Source organism: Myotis brandtii, unplaced genomic scaffold (assembly GCF_000412655.1).
Source record: "Myotis brandtii unplaced genomic scaffold, ASM41265v1 scaffold303, whole genome shotgun sequence".
NCBI classification, from domain to species: Eukaryota; Metazoa; Chordata; class Mammalia; order Chiroptera; family Vespertilionidae; genus Myotis; species Myotis brandtii.
Window position 1 is genome coordinate 3608676 of NW_005361573.1, and position 6417 is coordinate 3615092.

The 6417-nt window shown below is 49.8% G+C and overlaps 1 protein-coding gene across 1 annotated transcript in view; it reads right to left on the reverse strand.

The window, feature by feature from the left end:
• AP1B1 (adaptor-related protein complex 1, beta 1 subunit) overlaps nt 1-5376 on the reverse strand; it is a 48149-nt gene extending 42773 nt beyond the window's left edge. Inside the window, exon 1 of the mRNA XM_014542504.1 lies at nt 5359-5376. The gene's annotated coding sequence lies outside the window, so the exon portion shown is untranslated. The remainder of the gene's footprint in view (nt 1-5358) is intronic.
• Between the last annotated feature and the right edge of the window lie 1041 nt (nt 5377-6417).

Consider the following 6417-nt stretch of genomic DNA (forward strand, 5'->3'; position numbering starts at 1 on the left):
CGGGGCCACGGATATTAACCCCTTTGTGGCCGCGGCGCTGCTTCGCCAATGCGTCTCGCAGGGCGTTTAGAAAAATTAGCCAGTGTTAGCCGCTGAGTAATTTAACAGGGATGGAAAACCTCGTAGACTTGGCTTTGAGGTCCATCTCTTCCTTCTGTGCTCCAGACGGAAAATCGGAGGCGAAGAGGGGGCAGTGTTTTCTCAAGATCACTTACTTGATGAATAGAAGTCAAAACTAGAGCTGCAAGTCTAGTCTAGTGCTCGCTGCCTTTCAGGGCAGCCCTTGGGGAATGTTAGGGGGAATGGAATGCTTTAGGGCAGCGGTTCTCAACCTGTGGGTCGCGACCCCTTTGGGGGTCGAACGACCCTTTCACAGGGGTCGCCTAAGACCATAGGAAAACACATATATAATTACATATTGTTTTTGTGATTAATCACTATGCTTTAATGATGTTCAATTTGTAACAATGAAATTGGGGGTCACCACAACATGAGGAACTGTATTAAAGGGTCGCGGCATTAGGAAGGTTGAGAACCACTGCTTTAGGGGAAAGCATCCGACCGTCCCAGGAACGTTTATCCAAGGAGAACTTCACAAGGTCCCCCTTCCCCTTTTATGGGGTCTGCCAGGACCTCCATTCCTATAGCCACCTCACTCCCGACTGGTACTATTAACTTTCTCCTCCTTATAGATAATGTCTGATCATTATCTATATCCCCTTTAAAACATGATTTCATGGCTACTCTTTAAAAATGTCCTGCTGGGCAAATGATATTTGCGTTGCAGAGACGTGGAAATACACTAGTACGCAAAAAGAAGATTTTTAAAAACATCGCCATTCATTTTCTCTGAGACATTCACTTTGAACAGTTTGGTGAATTTCCTTCCACACCTGATGTATCATTTGATATTTCTAATTCACTAAAATATTGGTAAAAGCTTTCCCCAAACGATAAGCACATTTCTATGTGGTGCTTTCCCATACCTGTGTTGTATTCCACTGTTGGGGTGGCATCACTGTTCTCAAAAACAGCCCCCTACAGTTGTACACTTAGGTTATCAATCTTTTAATATTGTAAAACTAAATAAGTAAGCGTGTACAGCCAAGTCTGTATGCCCCATCGAATCTAGATAGCGTTTTAATATTTAATATCGTTTTATATGTTTAATCAGCCTTAAGTCCTTTTATACAATTTTTATTTTTAAATAGTTATAGACCTACAGGAAATTGCAAAAATAATACATAGAGTCCCATGTACCCTTCACCCAGCTTCCCTCGATGGTGACATTTTATATATTAGGAGCATACATCAAAACCGGGGAATTAGCATTGGTACAATACCATTAACTAAATTTACAGACCTTATTCCATTTTAAAGTCCTTTTCTGAAGTAGGCAGGACACAAAATAATTTCCTAAGTAGGTGCCATGTTCCACGTGCTATGCACAGCTGTCTGGAGCAACTCCCTTTCTTTAATGATTAATGTTGGCAAACGCCATCAGCCTGACTGGAAGACAAAATTTCACTGGGAATGTAACATGGAAAGAGAATGATTATTCAACAAGACAAATCAACAAACCGAAATTTCTTCAAGCTGGTTGAAGAAATCAGAGCTTTAGGAAATCCTAAAGAAGGCGGAAGTGCCCTGGCCGGTTTGGCTCAGTGGATAGAGTGTTACCCTGTGGACTGAGGGGTCCAGGGTTCAATTCCGATCCGGGGGCGCATGCCCTGTTGTGGGCTCGATCCCCAGTAGAGGGCGTGCGGAGGCAGCCGATCGGCGATTCTCTCTCATCATTGATGTTTCTATCAGAGTCTCTCTCCCTCTCCCTTCCTCTCTGAAATCAATAAAACTATTTAAAAAAAAAAGAAAAGAAGAAGACAGAAGTCACAGTGGCTCAGGAAGGACATCCTGGGGAAGGTGGCTAGGCCTTGCCCAATGAGAACAGAGCTGTACAGAGATGAAAGGAAAAGGTACTCCAGGGTGCAGAGACAGGAAGGCAAGGGAGCCGGGCATCTGGGTCCTTCAGAAAGCATTTTCCAAGCCCCTGCTCTGAGCCAGGTCCCGGGCTGGGTATTGGGTGAGGCAAAGGCCCTGTCCTTGCTGAACCTATAGCTTGTCTGGAGAGGGTGACAGAGCAGCAGACATAAGTGTGACTGGGACTGTGATAGGGGGTGCACTGAGGATACGGGAGTCCAGAGAAGGAATGGAAGCCCCCCTGGGATTGGAGGGACCAGGGGCGGCCAGGACAAGTGGGGGTATTTAATCTGAAACTGCAGAACATCAGCGAACATTTATGGAGCACCTAGGGTATGCCTGACCGTGTGCAGAGGGTCTCATTTGTTCCTCACAGCATCCCCATGTTACCTGGGCAGGGGCGAACTGCAACTCCAAGAGCTTAAGTCACATAGTGTCTGAGTGGCAGAGCTGAGGGGTTGGTCCCAAGCCCCCGATGACTGCAGGGCTCATGCTTTCCCTCTCCCTGGACGCTTACCTGCCCCAGGAGGTTTCAGCCAATCAGAGGAAGGTTGGGAGTGGTGGTGATGTCATGAAACGACCCCGGACCCCCTGCTGGCAGTGTGAGACCTTCAGCAAGTCCCTTCCTCTCCTCTTTCGGACACACAGCATCTCAGAGCCTGTCCTTCTCACCCTCCCTCTCCCCTGCTGCATAATAAAGACAAGCTGACTTAAGTATTCTTTCCATCTAAGCCCACTAGAGGGCCCCCAGGTGACATTAACGGCCATCCTTCCCTTCCTTCCTATGTCCCAACCTTCTTTCTACGTGATTCTTCTTATACGATTTCTCTCCTTCAATTTCTGTTTGCTTGCTGTTTTTATGCTACAGATTTCTAAAAGCTGCCTCAGCGTGGCTCAGTGGTTGAGCATCGACCTGTGAACCAGGAGGTCACGGTTCGATTCCCGGTCAGGGCACAGGCCCTGGTTGCAGGCTCGATCCCCAGTGTGGGGCGTGCAGGAGGCAGCCGGTCCGTGATTCTGTCTCCTCATTGATGTTTCTATCTTTTCCTCCCTCTCCCTTCCTCTCTGAAATCAATAAAAATGTATTAAAAATAAAATAAGAGATGCCTCAGATCCTTTTTGGGAGGAGGCAGGAGGTGACTTTGCCGACAGCCTCACTAACAATGTCCTCTTTCGGACACACAGCATCTCAGAGCCTGTCCTTCTCACCCTCCCTCTCCCCTGCTGCATAATAAAGACAAGCTGACTTAAGTATTCTTTCCATCTAAGCCCACTAGAGGGCCCCCGGGTGACATTAACGGCCATCCTTCCCTTCCTTCCTATGTCCCAACCTTCTTTCTATGTGATTCTTCTTATACGGTTTCTCTCCTTCAATTTCTGTTTGCTTGCTGTTTTTATGCTACAGATTTCTAAAAGCTGCCTCAGCGTGGCTCAGTGGTTGAGCATCGACCTGTGAACCAGGAGGTCACGGTTCGATTCCCGGTCAGGGCACAGGCCCTGGTTGCAGGCTCGATCCCCAGTGTGGGGCGTGCAGGAGGCAGCCGGTCCGTGATTCTGTCTCCTCATTGATGTTTCTATCTTTTCCTCCCTCTCCCTTCCTCTCTGAAATCAATAAAAATGTATTAAAAATAAAATAAGAGATGCCTCAGATCCTTTTTGGGAGGAGGCAGGAGGTGACTTTGCCGACAGCCTCACTAACAATGTCAGCTCCCCATCTGCTGAGGGTGGACAGATCAAATCCTTCCCACCCAGGGTAGGTCTGGCACAGCCCACAGGGCAGAGGGGCCTAGAGACTGCCCGGGACCCCTCCTCTGCCCCCCCCCACACCCCCTGCTGCAAATACTCTCATTTATCCATTCCTGGTCTTACCAGAACAAAATTCTGCTCAACCCCTCCTGGCTCTGCTGCCTACGGGTAACAATGGTGGTGATGGTATGGCAACGATGGCAGTGCCATTTGCCAAAAACTCATCATGTGACAGACTCCACACAAAAATCATTTCATTGGAGTGTCTCCCTTCATCCGCTTGCTATCCCGATGGGGTGGGTACAGTGTCATCCGCATTTCCATTCAGCTGTGCTTCTCTCACATCGATGTTTCCCTCTGTCTTTCCCTCTTCCTCCCTCTCTCCCTAAAAATCAATGGAAAAACATCCTCGGGTGAGGATTAACAACAAGAACAACAAAAGAAAGAAATACAAATTAAAAAAAAATGTTCCCCCTTCACTGTAAAAGTGGCACATGCTTGCAGTAAAAAGTTCAAACAGAACACAAACTCCTCCACCCTCACCCCCTCACGGGGGTCGTTCCTGTGCCAGGGGCAGCCCCTCCCCAGGTTGAAGACGGGGCCCCAGCACCAGGCTCAGCGCTGCACAGGCCTCTGCTGACACTGCTGGCCTTGGGCCGTGACCTTGGCCTTGGTGAGTCACTGTAAAGTGAGAGACTCACAGGACCCCCCCACCCCCGCCACCCCAGGGGTTGATGGGCGCACTGAAGGCTGAAGCCTGTGCCCGCACAGTGCTTGGCACCAGGCCCACCCAGGAGACGCCCTTGATGGGTGGTGGCCGTTGTTAGTGATGCCAGACCCTCCCGCGGCAGCGAGGAAAGTCCTGAGCAGTTTAAGCTCCAGAAAGGCTATGGGCTGTGCTGATAACACTCACCGCCCAGTGACAAGAGCCTGGACAAGTTCTTTTTATTTTTGAATCCTCACCCAAGGATATTTTCCCATTGATTTTTCTTTAGAGAGAGGGGGAGAGAGAGGGAAAGACAGAGAGAAATATCGATGTGAGAGAAACACATCAATTGGTTGCCTCCTGCAGGAGCCCTGACCGGGGGCCTGGGCTGGGGAAGAGCCTGCAACCGAGGTATGTGCCCTTGACCGGAATCGAACTCGGGACCCTTGGGTCCACAGGCTGAAGCTCTATCCACTGAGCCACACTGGCTAGGGCGAGCCTGGACAGGGTCTATGCTCACCGCTCTCCGAGGGTCTGGGTCCTAGCACCAGGGGACTCTGGAGGGCCTGGTCCCAACAGCATCCTCTGACCCCTGTCCACCCACCCCCATGCTCAAAGCCTGCCCCTTGCAGAGCTTTCCTGAGCCTGGAGGAGGCAGGCCCAACCAGAAGCCAGTCCTCCCCAAGTGCTGCATCAGACCTTTTCCTTGCAACCTCCCCAAGCTCCCGGCGGCCCGTAAATCTTCTCCCCGCAGGAACTGCAGAGGCCCATCTTGGGAGCTTGGGCAGAGCCGGCTCCCTTGCCCTCCTCCTGGCTCTGCAGGGCGCAGCTCCTCTCCAGGTCCAGGGCAAGATGCCCAGGGCTCGGCGACTGCAGCGTTCTTGCCCTCATCCTTCAAGGCCATCCGAGGGGCTGGGCTCCCCACTCACCTGGCCCTTCCCTTCCCGGCCTCAGTTCTCCACCTGGAAAACAAGGGGCTTGGGTCCGAATCTTTTTAAAGAGTTTGATGACTCTAGTCCTGGTCACTATCCCTCAACACACTCGCACCCAACACGATTTTGCACAAAATATTACCAGCTGCTTCCCCCAGCAGATCGGCTTGGTTAGGAGCCTCTGCATTTCAGGAGCAAAGAGCAAGTTGCATAACAGAATGTACAGTAAAATCTTATTAAAACATAACTGTTGCCCTAACCGGTTTGGCTCAGTGGATAGAGCGTCGGCCTGCGGACTCAAGGGTCCCAGGTTCGATTCCGGTCAAGGGCATGTACCTTGGTTTCGGGCACATCCCCAGTGGGGAGTGTGCAGGAGGCAGCTGATCGATGTTTCTCTCTCATTGATGTTTTTAACTCTCTATCTCTCTCCCTTCCTCTCTGTAAAAATTCAATAAAATATAAAAAAATAAAAAAAAACATAACTGTTAACATTTACTTGTAAATATATATAAAAATGGGGAGAAACCTATGCAATAAATGGTTCTAGAGCTTGTTTCTATGGAGTGGGGTTTCAGGGGCTACCACTGTGTGCCTCAGACATTTTTGGGACTGGATTTTTTTTTTAACAAGTGTGTGCCACTTTTAGGAATTTTTCCCCCTTTAAAGTGTTGTCCCATCATATGATCATCAACCACTGTCTCCAGACCATTGATCCGAATGGTAATGAGGCCTCAGGCTTCTGCAGTGCCATCAACAATGAATTGCCCCAGCTGGTTTGGCTTGGTGGCTAGAGTGCTGGCCCTCGGATTAAAGGGTCCCGGGTTTGATGCCCCAGCTGGTTTGGCTCGGTGGCTAGAGTGTTGGCCCTCGGATTAAAGGGTCCCGGGTTTGATTCCGGTCAAGGGCACGTACTGCAGGTTCGATTTCCGGTCCTGATCGGGGCACATGCGGGAGGCAACCAATTGATTGAATCTCTCACATCGATGTTTCTCTCTGTCTCTCCTCCTCCCTTCCACTCTCTCTAAGGAAAAAAAAAAAAGAATCCTCAGGTGAGGC